The sequence below is a fragment of the Myotis myotis genome, unplaced genomic scaffold, assembly GCF_014108235.1.
Source record: "Myotis myotis isolate mMyoMyo1 unplaced genomic scaffold, mMyoMyo1.p scaffold_m19_p_10, whole genome shotgun sequence".
Classification (NCBI taxonomy): Eukaryota; Metazoa; Chordata; class Mammalia; order Chiroptera; family Vespertilionidae; genus Myotis; species Myotis myotis.
Window position 1 is genome coordinate 75,647,790 of NW_023416314.1, and position 19,257 is coordinate 75,667,046.

The following is a 19,257-nucleotide window of genomic DNA, read 5'->3' on the forward strand; positions in this document are numbered from 1 at the left end:
AGAACATTTTATTTCAATTCAACACAATACCAATGTCTACCAGTAGGAGTGGGGAATGACTGCTTTGCAGATATTTCAAATAAAATAGGATGCTATGATAAAGCCAGAAAAAATAAGTTTTATAACTTTGGGTTATGACAACTCCCTTAACAGAAAGCCAAATAATTTTCTTTCTACTTTATAGGAAATATGTCCCCAAAACCACCACGAGCCTTGGTCGGTTTGCCTCATTGATTAGAGCGTGGGCCTTCAGACCAAAGGGTCAAGGGCACATACCTGGGTTGTGGGTTTGATTCCTGGCCCCATCCAGGCGGAGGTGGGGCCAAGGCAACCAATCAATCCATGTGTCTCTCTCAGGTGGATGTTTCTCTCTCTCCCCCTTCCCTCCCCCTCTTCCACTCTCTCAAAACACCACAAAATTTTTATTTACTTTAAAAATCCATGTAAAGATACATATGAAATATTAAAGACGAAGAAAGCAAAGGTCAAATAATCCTTACCAGACCACCTCCTAAACCAATCTACTTTTTCCCCCCTTTTAATCCTTAAAGAAGGATATGTTTTTATTGATCCTTTTAGAGAGAAACATCAATCAGCTGCCTCTGGCAGGCACCCTGATCAGGGGTGGAACCCCAAAATCTAAGTATGTGCTGGAGCTGGTACAGAACGCGCAACCTTTTGTGTAAGGGAGGACGCTCCAGCCATCTGAGCAACCTGGCAAGGGCCTAATCTACCCTTGAAACAACTCAAATCAACAGGGGAAGTTCAATCCTAGATTAATAATTTGATCAAATGTTCAATCAATGTTTCTCTCTCTCCCTCCATATCTCTCTCTCTCTCTCTCTCTATCTCTCTCTCTTCCCATTTCCTCTCTCCAAAGTCAATTTTTAAAAAACTTAAAGTTTCAAACATAAACAACAATAAAAATGAGTAAGGCCCTGGCTGGATAGCTCAGTTGGTTAGAGCATCAACCCAATACACCAAGGTTACAGATTTGATCCCTGGTCAGAGCACATATTAGAATCAACCAATAAATGCATAAATTAGTAGAACAAAAAATCAATTGTTTCTTTCTCTTTCTCTCTGAAATCAATAAACTTTTTTAAAGAGAGAAGTGAGTGAGGACACAAAAGAGGAAATACAGAAAAAGAAACCAATTTGGAAATATGGTAGTCAATTCAGTTTGAGCTACCTGTTGGGGAGAAATAATGAGATCATAGTTCAAAAGATGAGCTAAAAGCTCATACTTGAATAAGTTATAGTAGAGATTATGCAATCATCTGGAGAAACACATAAGCTATAAATGAACAGAAAAATACTGCCAAGGGCTGAGAAGTGAATAGAAATTTAGATAGGGGCTATAGTACACATTTAATAAATTTGGAAGAAAAAGAAAAGAGAAAAGAGGTCCAGAGACTTAAGGAGGCCCAATTAAAAGATGGCCACTTAAAATCTCAGATACCTTTTTAAAAGGTTGAAGAAAAAAAAGACCAAGGAATAAAAAGAGGGGACTTGACATTACTGGAGAGGCTCAAGATGCTGAAAAACACAATTCAGTATGAAATCCACAACAGAGAACGGGGTAATCCTGGAGGGAAAGGGATGTTGCTTTCCTGAGAAAGTAGTGAAAACACAATGTGTACTGGTAGAAGTTACCTTCAGACACAGAGGGTTGGAAATCTGCAGGAAGTTCATACCAATTGGCCTGTATGAGGGAAACAGACTCATCTGCTACAAGTAAAAGAGGTGAGGAGTAGAGTGGGTTTTGAGAAGTCAAATGTATATATGACACATTCACAAGCACCTGGTCAGATACCTGTCAAGCTACTCATAAAGATTTTCTACATGGAATAAGGGAATAGGTAGAATGTAGCATGCCTGTATTTGGTTACTTTTATAATAATAACTAGAGGCCCGGAGCACAAAAATTTGTGCACTCGGGAGGATCCCTCAGCCCGGCCTATGCCCTCTTGCAGCCTGGGACACCTCGGAGGATGTCCACCTGCTGGCTTAGGCCCACTCCCTGGGGGTATCGGGCCCAAGCTGGCAGTCAGACATCCCTCTGGCAGCCCAGCAGCCCTCGGGGTATGTCCCCAGCAGGGAGCAGACCTAAGCTGCAGTCAGACATCCTTAGTGCTGCTGAGGAGGTGGGAGAGGCTCCCACCACCACCGCTGTGCTGGTAGCCATCAGCCTGGCTTGTGGCTGAGCAGAGCTCCACCTGTGGGAGCGCACTGACCACCAGGGGACAGCTCCTGCATTGAGCATCTGCTGCCTGGAGGTCAGTGTGTGTCATAGTGACCAGTCATTCCCAGTCATTCTGCTGTTAGGGTCAATTTGCATATTACCCTTTTTATTATATAGGATAGAGGCCTGGTGCTTGGGTGGTGGCCGGCTGGTTTGCCCTGAAGGGTGTCCTGGATCAGGGTGGGGGTCCCGCTGGGGTGCCTGGCCAGTCTGGGTGAGGGGCTGATGACTGTATGCAGCTGGTCACACCCCCTTCAGGGTGGGGATCCCCACTGTGGTGCCTGGCCAGCCTGGGTGAGGGGCTGGTGGCTGTTTTCAGGCTGGCCACACACCCTTTAGGGTGGGGGGGAGGTCCCCACTGAGGTGCCTGGCCAATCTGGGTAGGGGCTGAGGGTCGTTTTCAGGATGGCTAAGCCCCCCGGCGATGGAAGCTCCCAACCTCTCCTTTTTTTCTTTTTTATTCTGGGATTTATTTACCTTCTATAATTAAAATTTTGTAGCCTTGATTGGAGCTCAGAGCCAGCCAGGGCAGGGCGGGAAGCTTGGCTTCCTCCATCGCCAAGGGAAACCCAAGCCTCCTGCTCGCTCCAGCTCTGTGGCCATGGCCGGCTGAAAGCAGGTATCTGGGGTTTATTTACCTTCTATAATTGAAACTTTGTTGCCTTCAGTGGAGTTCAGAGCCTGCCGCAGCAGGCGGGAAGCTGGCTTCCTCCATCACTGGGGCAACCAAGCCTCCTGCTCGCTCCAGCTTCGTGGCTGCCGGCTGCCATCTTGGTTGGGTTAATTTGCATATAGTCGCTCTGATTGGCTGGTGGGCGTGGCTTAAGGTGTAGCAAAGGTATGGTCAATTTGCATGTTTGTCTTTTATTAGTGTAGATATATTTGATTCCCCAATGTCTATTAGGCACTTTAGGGATACAGAAATCTGTTAAGACATGGTTTTTGACCTGAAGAAACAGTTCAGATACTATTTTACATTTTTAAATGTAACCTTTTCCTAAAATGTAATATTGTTACCTTCTAATACATTATAAATTGAGATATTTCGTTTTCTTCAAATCAGAGTAAAGGCAAACAATTTTACACGTTTAAATGTGAGATGCTTTAAAGAGATTTTGCAAATTACAGAGTAACCACTAGAAATACTTTCAGAAATGCCATGCTAAGCTTAGGGCATTTTACAAGGCAAACATTTCAACTATTTTGTACTCAAAAGCTATTGGTAAACCAATTGTGTTACAGTCTTTAACACCCTAAGTTTTGATACAGAATTCCATTTTAAATATACATGTATAGGGAACCTGGCGGGTAGAAACCAAGATGGCGGCATAGGTTAACGCCAGAGATTGCTGCCTCGAACAACCACTTCAAAAAACAACTAAAAGACGGAACGGACATCATCCAGAACCACAGGAAGGCTGGCTGAGTGGAAATTCTACAACTAGGAGGAAAGAGAATATCATACCCAGACTCAGAGGAGGCGCAGTGCTGAAGTGAAATACTAAGGTGCGGAGTGCACACGGAGTGGGCTGGAGGCGGAGAGCGCGGTTGTTGTTTTCAATCGGGAGGGAGTTTCAGACTCTGAGCTCCAGATCCGGGCGAGTCTCTAGGGACCCAGACTCAAACGGGAGAAGCGGGACTGTCTGGCTTCGGTCGGAACTCGAAGGCAGCTTTCTCTCCAAGGTTTGCAGCGGTTGCTGGGACTCTGTGAGGCAGAGCCCCTACGGACAGAACTGAGAGCAGCCATAACTGCTCGCTCCGGCCCGCCCTGTAGATCCCCGGGGACCCGCCCCGCCCAAGCCCTGTGCAGAGCCATTTGCCGGATAGCCTCAGGCAAAGGCTAGATTAGCTAGATTAGCATCGCCCTAGAGACCCAGCACAGAAGCTCTCCCACTGCAGACACAGTGGACTCTCATAGCCAGTTAGCCTGGAGGTCAAATCACCCCCAGTATTGCCGACAACAATCAAGGCTTAACTACAACAAGACTGCGCACAAAGACCACTAGGGGGTGCACCAAGAAAGCATAAAAAATGCGGAGACAAAGAAACAGGACAAAACTGTCAATGGAGGATATTGAGTTCAGAACCACACTTTTAAGGTCTCTTAAGAACTGTCTAGAAGCCGCCGATAAATGTAGTGAGATCCTCAAGAAATCTAATGAGACCCTCGATGTTATGATAAAGAACCAACTAGAAATTAAGCATACACGGACTGAAATAATGAATACTATACAGACTCCCAACAGCAGACCAGAGGAGCGCAAGAATCAAGGCAAAGATTTGAAATGCGAAGAAGCAAAAAACACCCAACCGGAAAAGCAAAATGAAAAAAGAATCCAAAAATACAAAGATAGTGTAAGGAGCCTCTGGGACAGCTTCAAGTGTACCAACATCAGAATTATAGGGGGGCCAGAAGATGAGAGAGAGCAAGATATTGAAAACCTATTTGAAGAAATAATAACAGAAAACTTCCCCCACCTGGTGGAAGAAATAGACTTACAGGTCCAGGAAGCGCAGAGAACCCCAAACAAAAGGAATCCAAAGAGGACCACACCAAGACACATCATAATTAAAATGCCAAGAGCAAAAGACAAAGAGAGAATCTTAAAAGCAGCAAGAGAAAGAAACTCAGTTACCTACAAGGGAATACCCATACGACTGTCAGCTGATTTCTCAACAGAAACTTTGCAGACCAGAAGGGAATGGCAAGAAATATTCAAAGTAATGAATACCAAGAACCTACAACCAAGATTACTTTATCCAGCAAAGCTATCATTCAGAATTGAAGGTCAGATAAAGAGCTTCACAGATAAGGAAAAGCTAAAGGAGTTCATCACCACCAAACCAGTATTATATGAAATGCTGAAAGGTATCCTTTAAGAAGAGGAAGAAGAAGAAAAAGGTAAAGATACAAATTATGAACAACAAACATGCATCTATCAACAAGTGAATCTAAGAATCAAGTGAATAAATAATCTGGTGATCATAATAGAATCAGGGACATAGAAAGGGAATGGACTGACTATTCTTGGGGGGGAAAGGGGTGTGGGAGATGCGGGAAGAGACTGGACAAAAATCGTGCACCTATGGATGAGGACACTGGGTGGGGAGTGAGGGCGGAGGGTGGGGCGGGAACTGGGAGGAGGAGTGTTATGGGGGGAAAAAAGAGGAACAAATGTAATAATCTGAACAATAAAGATTTAATTAAAAAATAAAAAAACAGAGGAACCTGGCTATGATGATCACCTGAAAAAAATAAATTAATTAATTTAAAAAAATAAATATACATGTATAAAATATTAAAATATTACCAAGTTGTCAAATTTCAGTTAAGAATATATCATATAGCCCTAGCCGGTTTGGCTCAATGGATAGAGCATCGGCTTGCCGACTGAAAGGTTCCGGGTTCGATTCCGGTCAAGGGCATGTACCTTGGTTGCGGGCACATCCCCAGTAGGGGGTGTGCAGGAGGCAGCTGGTCGATGTTTCTCTCTCATCGATGTTTCTGACTCTCTATCCCTCTCCCTTCCTCTCTGTAAAAAATCAATTAAAAAAATAAAAAAATAAAGAATATATCATATAGAATTATAAGAGGAACGAAATACAATATTTGCCCTTTGCATGACTCTGCTTTAAGAACCCCAAGTTAATTGTATTTTTGATTTACATAAATTAAATATACAAACAATATCCCTTCTTTTTAGTGCTTTCAAATAATTATAGCTAGTAATTTCAATATTCTTAAAAGTACCTTAAAATTGAATTCTTTCTATACCCTATTTTTCCCCTTCTATTTTCTTTCCACAGGTCAGCACAGAAATGAAAAGCACTACATCCCAAATTTAGAAGAAAGGTAATAATATAATTTTAGAAAGGCAAACCTATTAGAATTTTCTCAGGCAATGAATTATGCCCAGAAGGAAAAGAACTGAATTATTAACTATATATGAGAAATATGACCTTTTCCTTGATTTATTTAAAATTTTATTTACTGATTTTGAGAGAGGGGCGGGGGGAAGGGAAGAAGTAAGGGAGGGAGGGAGAGAGGGAAATGAGAGAGAGGAAAAGAGAAAGAGGGAGAGGGAGAGGGACAGGGAGGGAGAGAGAGAGAGAGACAGACAGACAGACTGACAGACATCAATTTGTTGTTCCACTTATTTATACATTTATTGATTGAGTCTTGTATGTGCCTTGACCAGGTTTCGAACCTGCAACCTTGGTGTATGAGAATAACACGCTAATCAACTGAGCTACCTGGCCAGGGTGATCTTCCCCTTGATTTAAATTAATATATAGCATGTCTTTGTAAGACCTTTAGACTATTAAACTGGTTATAATTTTATTATCACCAAAATAAAATTCATAGAATTTTTAAATGGTTTTCTTTTTTTTCTTTTTTCTTTTTGGTTTTGTGGTAAGAGTGGTGACACACAGCATTAAGAAACTGAACTATTCCTGGTAACTTTAAATATCTTCTATTTAACAAAATGAAATGAAGTCTTAAGATATTTGATTGTGCTATATTTAAATGATTATTTTCCTCAGATATAAAAGAAAATTTCCAGTACTTAGCTAAGTTCACCTACGACTTGCTCAAAGCAGGGATTGTGTCTTAACTCTCTTCATTCATAGCACAGAACTTTCCACTTAGTGACATTCAAAGATGTACTGGATAAAACAGTTTTCATACAAATATTTTGTAATTTTTCTACCCAACATTAACATTTTTTTCATTTGTGGTCAGTCACTGATCCAGCTATAACGAAATACTTAAAGTATGCTCAACAGGTTAAAAATCTAATATTTTTAACCCAATACTATTCTTAATTAACTAAAATATATGAAACTACAGTCCTGGCCGGTATAGCTCGGTTGGTAGGAGCATTGTAGGATCAAGAGTTCAATTCCAGGTCAGGGCACATACTCAGTCGCAGGGTTTGATTCCTAGTCTAGGCATGTATGAGAGGGAACCCATCCATGTTTCTCTCTCTCCCTTTTCCTTCCTCTTTCTCTAAATTCAATTAAAATATACCTTCAGATAACTATTAAAAAAATAAAGAAAGTAAACAATAGGAAACTACAACTAATATACTGCAGAGATACTTGTACCTTCTCCACTGAAACTGATTATAAGTTGGCCCAAAATATGTTTTTGTTTTGTTTTGAGAATGTAGTGAAGCGTGTCAGCATAACCTATAATTTTCCATTTGTCACTATACTCTATATAATATTTCCATAGAAATTGTAACATATTACATATTTTATTTAAGTCCTCAGAAGCATTAATTTAAATTATACGTTAGAAGAAATGTCTCTAGAAAGTCAGGTTCAATTTTCAATATGTTATCACTTTATCTAACTTATTAACTATTTAACACTGTAGCATTATATATCTAAAGTCGTATAGTTTACCCAACCTACAAGACTCTCGTTGTATTATTAAACAGATAACACAGTCAAAATACATGCAAATAATTTTCAGGCCTTTAAATAACTGCTTTATAAGTAAACATTTTCTAAGCAAGTTTGCTATTTTATTTTTAAAAAACTGTAAAATAGTTTTTAAACTATTTTTTTAAAAAGTAGGGAGAAATTGAAGAAGTCAAATTTAATGTAAATGTTTTTTTAGTAAGTCAAATACTTTCGAAAGATTTCTAAACTGTAATAATTGGCTAGTCATATATGGCCAAGTTTCACATTGTTTATCATAGCTTAAAGACAATTTTCTTGATAAGTCATATGTAATCAACTATAATTTATAATAAATGGCTACAAAACTTTAAAGAGGGGGGGAGTGACTCATATTGTGTTCATGTGATTATTTCAATATCTACCATAATTTTTTCATACTAGAAAAGATGCTTCAACATTAACAATTATGCAAAAAAAAAAATGTATCTGACCACCCCTGCCATCCTTTATTTTCTTTATTTTTTCCATCCTTTATTTTCAAGGTAACCAAGAGTTATAACCTAAAGGATCCATCTTTCACAATTTAGGTCCTTACCTTTAGGAAAAAGTACAGCTCAAATGTCCAATGTACTTCATTTTCCTTTATTATTATTCTCTAAATCTCCACTTCTTTTAGGTGTAATCTTTTTGTTTTAAAAGAAAATGACAAAACAGCAAAAAAAAAAAAAATACAATATAAAAAGTGTATCTGGAAACCTACTCTTTAAAAGAAGAAATGTTTATCTCAAAAGGTAAAAATGAACTGTGTGACTGATATCAGAGAGGTCAGGGTTTGAATTCAGTTTGAAAACCCTAGATTTATATGATGTGCATCTTAATTTTATTATTTATTATAAGACCAAAAAAGTATTCCTATAAATCAAACCCATTTTAATAGGAATAATATGTTCTATGCTCGTCACCCAAGTCAGGCCTATAACATAAGATTTTCTTTTAATTGGACAGAAAGCTCATATTCCCTAAATTCTACATTAAGCAAAAAAAAAAAAAAAGTCTTTTGGATTGAAAAACAAAAGACACAAAGTGGAAGGGACAGGATTTTAAAAATTGGTCGAGGATGATAAACAGATACTATTTCACAAGACTGATCACTTAGCAGGTGTCGTGGCATTTTTTTTTTTTTTTAAGCCTCACCCAAGGATATGGTTTTGTTTTGTTTTTTACTGATTTTTAAAGAGAAAGGAATTAGGGGGTGGGGGTGAAGAGAGAGAGAGAGAGCATCTGAGAGAGAAACATGGTTCGGTAGCCTTCTGTTCTCACCTAACCAGGAATCGAATCTGCCACCTTCGTGGAAGACACGCCAGCCAGCACCTGGCCAGGGTGTCACAGCATATTCTTAATCTTTTCCCCAAGCTACCACAATACTTAATTGACTATAACTAAATGAACTTTGGTTGCTAGCAACTTCAACATTTAAAGTGAAAACAGATTTCTAAGTCTCCCAAATCCAACCACACCAATCTCTTCCCCCCACTGTGGCCCAGCTTTCTCTACCTTTCCTGCCCCACTAACTTCCCTCTCATCACTCTCCCACAGGGAAAGAAACAAACAACTATCACTTTTAGAATATTAGAGAAACTGTTTGGGTCAAAGTAACAAAACACATTTAAGGTAAAAGATATTGTCTTTGGTTTGTTTCATTTCAAAGCCTTTCTGTTGGAAAGACAGCTGACAAAAGTGTTGAATTGGGGGCCATTGCAGGGTAGCTCTGTAGGTTAGAGCATCATCCCAATACACCAAGGCTTTGGGTTCGATCCCCAGGACACATACAAGAATCACCCAATGAATGTATAAATAAGTGGAACAACAAATCCATGCCCCCCCCCCCCCCCGCGCGCGCGCGCGTGTGTGTGTGTGTCTCCCCTTCCTTTCTCTCAAATTAATCAATAAAAAATGTGTTTCAATAAAAATGATATAAATACTTTAAGTACTGCTAAACATAGTAAAGTAAGACAAAGTAAATCAGTTAAATGACTTAACTATCCCAAACCATAAATGGCATCCTAAAAATACAGTATTTTCAATATCCATCCAGTTCTTTTAGTTTCCACATAAGTAGTAAGAGTAGAGGCTCTAAGTCCCTTAGGATAACAGCCGTGCGCCTCAGAATCAAGGCAATATGCTGCCTTTGTGTAGTGACATATGGCCCAAGTATCAACTGAGGAAAGCAGCCTGAACTGCTAAAGAGGTCAAGGTCTAATTTGACAAACACTTGGGTAAAATATATAACATACATCCTCCATCTCTATTCTAGCTTGGTCCTAACAGTGACTTAGATAAGGTCCAAACCAACAGCTATGACAAACCTATAGAATCAGCACACTAACATTAGGTGTTTTTCACCAAACCACTCTTAGTTACACCAAGCCAACCAAGAGAAGTGGACTGTATTTCCTTAAGTTGGTCACATTAAGTGCTCTGACTATCCTAAAAAATTACCCTGATTTAAAACTTCTCCGAATATATCCCTATTCAACTTCAGGTGCTAAAAGGTACTAGGCAAGACATACTTTTTAGCCCTAACCGGTTTGGCTCAGTGGATAGACCATCGGCCTGCGGACTCAAAGGTCCCAGGTTCAATTCCAGTCAAGGGCATGTATCTTGGTTGCGGGCACATCCCCAGTAGAAGGTGTGCAGAAGGCAGCTGATCGATGTTTCTCTCTCATTGATGTTCTGGCTCTCTATCCCTCTCCCTTCCTCTCTGTAAAAAATCAATAAAATATATATTTTTTAAAAAAGATATACTTTTTAAGCAGCTGGACAGAACCAGTAGGACATTTAAAATAATTTCTTTAGGCTTACATTTGTATCATACAGAAAGGGTTAGCCATGACAAAGCTTTCAGCAAGTAGTGTGGGGCTAGAGAGGCAACTTTTAAAAAGCAATACAACATACTGGTAGATTCTTCCATTTTAACAAAGTTCTAGTTTGTCTACAAGTAACTTCCAAGTTAAACATGCCACGTTAGAAATCTCAACTTCAGACACTAGGAAATTAGGACAGCTGCAAACCCAGAAATTTTATATGAACATTTCCTTTAACAACAACAATATAATCATTAGATAGCAAGTTATTTTGTGTCCGAGGCAAGAATAACTCTAAAGAGGTATTTTAAATATGGAGAATTTCAAAGTTCCTTAGATCAAACACCGTTAAATCTATATATTGCTACCTACAAATTCAAATGTTAAGTTGCAATTGGACGACATTTTTTGTCTCTGAATTAACTACCAATAATGCAATTCTAACTGACCATATCATCACTCTTAGTGAACTACTAGACTGAGAACAGCATATTAAGAAAGTTAACTCCTTTACCTTGCAAAATTAACTTCAAAAGTTACCAAAGTAAGTCATTCAGACATTCAAACGGAAAATAACAGCCTTAGCTGGTTTGGCTTAGTGGATAGTGTCCGCCTGTAAATTGAAAGGTCCCAGGTTCAATTCCCGGCAAGGGCACGTGCCTGGGTTGCAGGCTTGATCCCCAGTAGGGGGCATGCAGGAGGCAGCCAATCAATGGTTCTCTCTCATCATTTATGTTTCTATTTCTCTCTCCCTCTCCCTTCCTCTCTGAAATCAATAAAAATATTTATTTAAAAAAAAAAGAAAATAACATGCAAACAAGTATTTTCATTCAATGGATGGGAAGTAGTATTTCAGCACTCTGAAATTTACATTTGTCCCATACTCACTTCCATATATAGGCGTGTCCCCCAAAAATGTATACACAGACTTTGAATAATTACCAGTATAAAGGCAGTGTGTATTAAAATACATTTTATTTTCAAAACTGAGCTATCAGTTGTTAAACTGTGTAAACATTTCTGGGGACACCCTGCGTATGCCTTCAGTGTTCATGTATGAAATATTAAAAACAAAAGCTGAATAAAGAAGTGCACTTGACAACTGTAGCTATTTTAAATTGCAAGGGGACTTTCAATTCCTCACGTTAAACAAATACTTATATGCCCTGCCATACTAGCTACAGCAACCTACCTCTGTAATTTGCACCTTATTTATGGCATCCCATGACGAAACATCCAAAAAATTAAAATAGTATGATCTGAAGCTTCTTTTCAAGCATGTTTACAAGAATTATCATCTCACCAAAACCACCCACTTTTATGTGACTCTAAATCTCCATGCCTAGAAGCCAATGACTGGTTTACAAGCAAGATAATGACTAGTTCACTGGAAAAGGTATTATGACAATAAACTAAGACTGGCTCACCATGTTATGATCTGGCTTGCCTAATATGTACGTTTAGCTACTGTAGTCAGCAATGTCCAAATATAAAATTGAAACGTTTAATGGCTGGTTCTGTTCTAGATTTCAAGCTCATCTTACCTTTTTAAAGCATGGTTTTAAACTAAGACTTTTTTTTAGTAAGTATTTTCCCTAGAACAGAAAAAAAATTTACGAAATTGTTATTCAATTTTCCCATGACAAAAAATAAAATGTCCAAAATCTCAACTATTTCAACACACCTCTCTACCTTAACACAATTAAAAACAAATAAGTTTAAAAAAAAATAAAAGAAAAATAATCTTCAAACAGGTTAAACACTATATCCCAAAAATAAGCTTTCAAAAATTTATGAATGCACCCATAAGTATGCCATGAAACGCCTTGTTGCACGAAATGCCTTGCCGATTTAAGCATAAAGAACTTTATTTGGTTGGTTACATTTCAGTTATTGTTAAATGACATGAAGGCATAAGGTACCAAACAAAACTATGAACATGTCTTTTTTTAAAAGATCAGTCCTATTTTGTTTACTTAAGTACTGTTTAATCATGACCTATCAAAACCTTATCATGGCTCATTGTATAAAATTAGCACTGAGCTTGCAAACATAAGCAGAATCCACACTTATCAAACATATGGTGAGGCTTTGCCCAGCTTCTGAAAAATTAAACGAGAATGCAGGATCAACATGTTTTAGTTGGGAACAAACAAAACCCACCGGCTCTGCTCAAAACTTTCCATCAAAAATATGACCAAAGCGGGGGAGGGGGGAGCTCTTAACATTTTAGAAAGCCCAGCACTTAAAACTTTAAAGAAAAATATGAAGTGGCTCGATTAGTACTTCCACTTCAGAAGCTACAGATAACAGGCAAACACCTAAAAATATTTTTAAAAATATTTATAAAAAAGAATTCACCCGCTCTCCCAACTACTAGAAGGCACACACACACAAGCACAGGCTGGTGGTTCACCAGCTTCCCTTCCCGGCCCTGTGCCAGAGAGACATCCAAGTTGACAAAAGAATTGACCGTAAGATTTCCCTGCAAACTGGACGATAACCCGAAAAACTTCACCGCTGCCACTAGGAGCTCTTTATAATTAGAAGCAGCAGCGACCCGACAGGTGGAAAAACAAATTCTGAGCGGGGCCGCCAGCGGTGGTGAAAACACGGCTCAAGGACTGGGCGTGCGAGGACGACGTTGTCTCGGGTCCAGGTCATTCACACACACACCCTTCACTCGCGCACAAATAAGACGGGGAAACAACAGGCTTCGCCCAGAACCACGTACCATTTCAAACCCGCCTGGTCCCTCCCGACGGGAACACAGACATGCTCGTCGCCGGTCCTGCCGCCACGGCTCCCGGCGCCGCGAAGGGGAGCGGGCGGCCGCCGCCGTAACGAGACGCCGGCAACAGCCCCGCCGCGCGGCCGCCACGCCTTCCGCGGGCCGCGCAGGGGACGCGGGGCGGCGGATCACATTTCTCCTCCCCAACGATCACACGCACTCGCGTCCCCCGAGCGGGCACCGTCCACACCCGCCGCTCGGCGACGCTGCTGCCACCGGCCCGGGCCCCACGGCCAGGATGCGGCCATCGGCCGGGCGGGCGGGCGGGCGCGCGTGTGTGTTGTTCCCTGAAGGAAAGACAAGGTGTCCGCGGCGACGGCCTCGGGCTGCGGTGGGGGGAGCGGCGCCCCGTGAGACTAAACACAACTCCGGTTGCTGGGAAGAGCCGTTGCGCAACCTTGGCAGCGGCGGCCCGGCCCGGCTTCCCGGAGGCTGCGCCACGGCGCGCCGACCCCGCGCGCGGCCCCCACGCTCGGCGGCCTCCGGCCTGGGGCGGCCCGGCCGCGAGGGAGACGCCCGGCCTCGCGAGGGCCGGGGGGTGCGGATGGGGGTGCAGAACGCGCGGTGGGACGCGCCGCTCCGGGGTGTCCGGCGGCGGGGTTCCCGCGGAGGGGCCCCGGGCCCCCCGCCCCCGCCCCGCGCCCTTACCTTCCTAGAGGCCGGCGCTCTCCCCTCTTCGGGCGGCCGCAGCCCTGAGCATGTCCGGGGCGGGTGCGGGGCCGTGCGGGGGACGCGGAGCCAGGCGCTTCAGCGGGCGGCACCACCCAGCCCGGGCTCAGCCCCTCTCCGCGGCCGCTGCCATCTTGTCCTGGCGGCTGAGAGGAAACGGCGAGACACCCTCCCTCGCCCGCGGCTGCTGCTGCTCTGGCTGCCGAGCGCCGGGCCCGTCTCCCTCATCTTCCTCCCAGGGATCTGGGTGGGGTCGGTTGGCGGGGGCGACGGGGGTGCGAGGCCGACCGGGCGGCCTCCGACTGCGGGGCCTACGGGAGGCGCGGGGTGCGGCGCCCGCGGCGGGCGGGGCCCATGCCTGACGCCCCTGCCGAGAGGGGAGGGGGAGGGCGGCAGCCGGGAGGCGAGGGCTGCGGGGCCGCCGCTCGGGCTCGTCGGGTCGCGGCGCGGCCGGCCGTCGTCACCAGGCAGCTGCCGGCGGCCGCCCCAGTCCCGGGCCCCTCCTCCTCCGCGCCCGCCGGCCGCCGCCGCCTCCGCAGCGCCACCGCCCGCCCGGCCGCGCAGCGCGCTGAGCCCGGGCGGCCCCGCTCCGCTCCGCTCCGGCCGCGGCGCCCGCGAAGCCCCTCCCCGGGCCCGCCCGCCCGCCCGCCCGCCGGCAGCCGCGCCCTGGGCGCTCCGGGCCCGCCTGGCGGCCGGCGGGGATCCGACCGAGCTCCCCCGCACCCCGCGCCCCAAAGGCAGCCTCCGGCAGCGGTTCCGAACCTCACCTTCCCGGGGCCCACTCCGCCAAAAATAGGGATTTTAAAAAATCCCCTAACCCCCAACGAAAGCATGAAAAAGCGGAAGCAGGGTTTTCACAGGCCTTTGGAGACCCTGTAGCCAGTTTCCCGTTCTACCCCTTTAGGATCTGTTTGGGGCGGGTTTCTGGGGTCGTCTTTTTGGTTTTGTTTTGTTTTGTTTTGAAGCTCCAAAAATAAGGAAAGGGGGAATGCTCAGTCGAGTGAACAATCCCCGTTTAACATGGGTCCTTCCCGCTTCCCCGTCCCAAAGAGGCAAGAACATGGTACCATCGGGTTGGAGGACAGGAGAGAGGGCCCCCTGGAGACTTCCCAAGAGCCCCTCGAGGGTCCAAAGGCCAGAAACGCGAGGCTCACCCGCCTCGGTGTGGACACGTCTCCATCAGGTTGTCGATTCCACTCCCAGAGATGAGCTTCCTCCCTCCCGGAGACTGGGAAACCGACAGAATGGCCCATCTCAAGCAACGTAACGATAGAACTGTGGAATTTTAGACATGAAGGAACTTGGAGGTCTTTGGTACAAGCTCTTAAGCGAGGACAGGGGTTCCAAAAGCTGCGGGTGACCTGCCCAGGGTGACACGGCAAAGCCCTGGTCTTTCCCTTTCCGGACGCAACAACTGACCAGAGAGCCTATCCTCCCGAGGATGGTTGTGGCTTTTTAAATTGTTTCCTTTTGTTCCGCATTAATGTTTAACTTTGGGGGAATGGAACACCTTTCCCTGAGCAGTGGAAATGCCCTTTGTTCCCTTCGTAATCTTCACTGGAAGGACTGAATCTAGCACATACCTATTCGTCCGCAGACATTTTCTTCCCCGCCTCCCCCTCCCCAGACATTGTGTTGCCGAACTGGGCAGGGTAAAGGGAGTGGCAAATCGGCACATACTTAATGCTACTTTTATTCTCGGCTGCTTTCAAACTGGGAGGAGAATATTTTGGAGGATGCCTTAAAAAGAGATAAGTATGCCCTGAGGCAGTTGCAAATACGCTTTTCAAGTGACAGTTGTTTTCTTCACGTTAGGGAAGACTTGAAAAGTCCTCCAAAATAGAAAAACATTGAGTGCCTCTCAGAGAGAACAGCACGTTAGCCATTCCTTTTTACTTAGTATTATTTATCTTTGATATTTTTATGTCTTTATTGATTTTTAGAGAGAGAGAGGAAGGCAGAGGGAGAAGGGAGAGAGAGAAACATCAATAGGTTGCCTCTTGCACACCCCCCTCCTGGGGATCCAGCCTGCAATGCAGGCATGTGCCCAGTCTGGGAATGGAACCAGCAACCGCTTGGTGCATGGGTCTATGCGCAACCACTGAGCCACACCGGCTGGCCTACTTTTGATTTTTTTTTAAAATATATTTTATTGATTTCATAGGGGAAGGGAGAGAGAGAAACATCAATGATGAGAGAGAATCATTGATCAGCTGCCTCCTGCACGCCCCCTACTGGGGATCCAGCCCGGAACCCTGGGCATGTGCCCTTAATTGGAATTGAACCCAGGACCCTTCAGTCTACAGGCCGAGACTCTATCCACTAAGCCAAACCAGCAAGGACTACTTTTGATTTTTTTAAAGCAAGAGTTAAAAGAATAGAGAATAAGTTAAACAGGAAAAATATTCCACTAGAACTTCAAATTTTCAGAAATTTTGCAAAACACTTCTCTAGATCACCTCTAATGGAAGGCTTCCGATTTACCTGTTTTGTGGCATTGCTACATCTATGTAGAAGCTGAAAATTGAGACTTTCCCCCCTTACTGTCCCTGACATTGGTACTTGAAACACCAAGACACATAAATTCCAGGAAGGGATTCTGTCTTTATTTCATTTTTTTAACCATTGCATTGCCAGTGCCTAAAACAGTGATTTATACTTGTCTTTAGTAAATGTTGCTAAATAAGTAAATGAACACTATTAATTCAAGTTGTCCTCTAAACCTATCATCGCCTAACAATCTCTTTACCTCCAACCTCTCCTCTTTAATCCATTCAGAACATCAACATCCAGAAATTTTTTCAAAACCCCTGATTTAGCCATTTTATGAAGTTTTTAGAAAAGAAAAAAAAAAGAAAAACAATTTTGGTGCTCTCTCTCCCGGGGCAAGCCCATGCCTTTTCTCCCCTTCTCCGCCCCGCCCCCCCCCCCCCCCCCCCCCCCCCGGCCCTTTACTTACCTCTCTCCTACACTCCCAAGGGCCCTTATTTTTATTTTCTTTTTAGGGCCCTTATTTTGTCTCTAATTTTCTAAATAAACTTTCTCTTGTAGTTTGAAAAAAATTGAGTTTTCATAGTGTTGTTTTTTTACATGCAAAATGCAAAAGCCGTGTGGGGGGGAGGGTATAGAGATTAGAAATTTTGAAAAACTGAAAGACAGTTTTTAGTCAGAGTGAGGATGAATCAAAGCAGACGAGGGTAGAGGGAGAAGCAAAGGCCAGATTGTGATTTATGAATTTATTCTACCAGCAAAGGAAGCTATTGATTTATGAGGGGCACAATATGATCAAAGAAGACATTGGTGCCCTGGCCGGTATGCCCCAGTTGGTTGAGTGTCGTCTCATGCACCCAGAAGTTGCTGGTTCGATTCCCACTGAGGGCACGTACCCTGGTTGTGGGCTCAGTCCCCAGTGGGGGGCAAATGTTGTGCCCAGATTTCATGATTCCCAAGAACCCACAGGGAGCCAGCAAGTCCGATGCAAAAGCAAAGAGTCATTCATTTCAAACCTAGGTTTGGCTCCCCTGCCACACTCACCGATGCAACGGTAAGCTCCAGTGGCCGAGAGAGAGAAAACTCTGTGTGGAGAGAGGTTTTATAGGGGTTTGGGGTAAGGGGAGGAGAAAGGACTGTGGGCCCTGCCGATTGGCCAGGCGCGAGTACACAGGATGTGGTCATAGTGATGGCGTGCACTTCCCTTGACTATCTTCCGGGAAGAAGCTTGCTGAGCACATGGCCAAGTTAAGATGAAGGGCATAGCCCTTACCCTGGGGCAAGGTGGAGGGCGTAGCCCTTACCCTGGGGCAAGGTGGAGGGCGTAGTCCTCCCCCTTTCATTCCCCCCTTGTCTTGGAACTTCCAGCTCAATCATGAGACGGACTGCATTTCTATTCCACCGTTGCTAGAGGCCCATACTGGGCACACAGAACTATCAACTGAACTATCCCTATAAGCTTAACAAATGGCCCGGTGGAAGGGAAAGAACAACTTCTATTGAAACAGGATTTTTCTTCTTAAAATTCCTCCATGGCTATCAAAAAGCCAAATCAAGATTCCTGATGTTTGCATAAACACAACAAGAATGGTAACTGACTACCTTTGCTGGAATTTCATGGTTGAACCTTAATGTGCCCCGTAGGGCCAGGAAGCCAAGCCATCCAGCTGCCATCAGGCCTGCCTGCAGTATCTGCTGAGTTAGGTGAATCCCTCACCTGTAGTAACTCCACCTGAGCCCACGCTCCAGGCTTTAAGGCCCATCTCAGTAGCCCTCCTACTCGTCGCGGCCCAGAGTGTGTGGGGGTTCTGCAGGGATGCAGAGGCATCTTTACTGCTCCCCTTCTACTCTTACCAACCGCCAGTGATGGTAGGGCATCAGCCTAATGCTCCAGCGCCAGCCATCTTCAGGGCTCCCAAGCAGGATACCAGGCTTTCTTCGTGGCATTTTTACTGGCTTCAAGTCTTTATAGCTCAGATAGGGCTCTTCAAAACATGATACTCCAGTCAAAGTTTTCCGTTAATAAGACCACTATTAGGAATCAGTCTCATTGGATCTATGCAAAGAAACGTACTTATTTAGCATTGCCAGATTTCGGAGGAATTACATAAGGAGAAAAACATACTGATCTACTCTTAAGATTTTCTGACTTTCCTTGCTAATTCCTTTTCATGGGTTTAAAACAAAACAGTAACTGTTGGCATAAAACCTTCTTTCTATGCATAACCATGCCTCAGACCTTCTATTCTAAACAGGCTTTTTCCAGCTTTACTACCTGACATGGGCATGGTGACTCAGGCCTGCAAGACAGTATTACAGGCTGCCAACTGTTAGCTGTCTCTCAACAGAGACCAAAACCTGATGGGCACCCTTCCCTGCCCAGCTGGGCACCTGCCCTCTTGGCAGCTAGGCACCCTTTACTTTTGGGGGTCACCCCACACAGCTCCCTTCCAGGATAGCCAACATACATTCAAACCTGCAAAAGAATCAAAGGTTAATATAACACATCAATACAATGAAACAATATTGGCATCATGGCCACTTCAGGCAGCCAAATCTTCTGCTACCAAATATGTGATCCTATAAATTGTCCTTGTCTCTTTGGAGCCATGTCCATGAAGATGCCGGAATTATCTAAATGTATTACACAGTATTGTGGGGGCTCCTGGTGACAGGAGTGATCGCGAGTCATGTTACCGGCATCAGGCAGGTCGAGCACGCCGTAGCTTGAGCTTGAGCGGGTTGCGTTGATCTTGATCGATGCTCCATTTGGTGATGAAGTCTTT

General features: G+C 44.1%; 1 protein-coding gene across 6 annotated transcripts in view; it reads right to left on the reverse strand.

The window, feature by feature from the left end:
* Positions 1-14,530, reverse strand: part of HIPK3 (homeodomain interacting protein kinase 3) — a 72,333-nt gene extending 57,803 nt beyond the window's left edge. For 2 of the 6 annotated variants that reach the window (XM_036326290.1, XM_036326291.1), the window contains exon 1: positions 13,961-14,526. The gene's annotated coding sequence lies outside the window, so the exon portion shown is untranslated. Of the gene's footprint in view, positions 1-13,255; positions 13,387-13,960 lie in introns of those variants that run through there. The other 4 variants (XM_036326287.1, XM_036326292.1, XM_036326289.1 and 1 more) reach the window with 4 other exon arrangements.
* Positions 14,531-19,257: the final 4,727 nt, after the last annotated feature.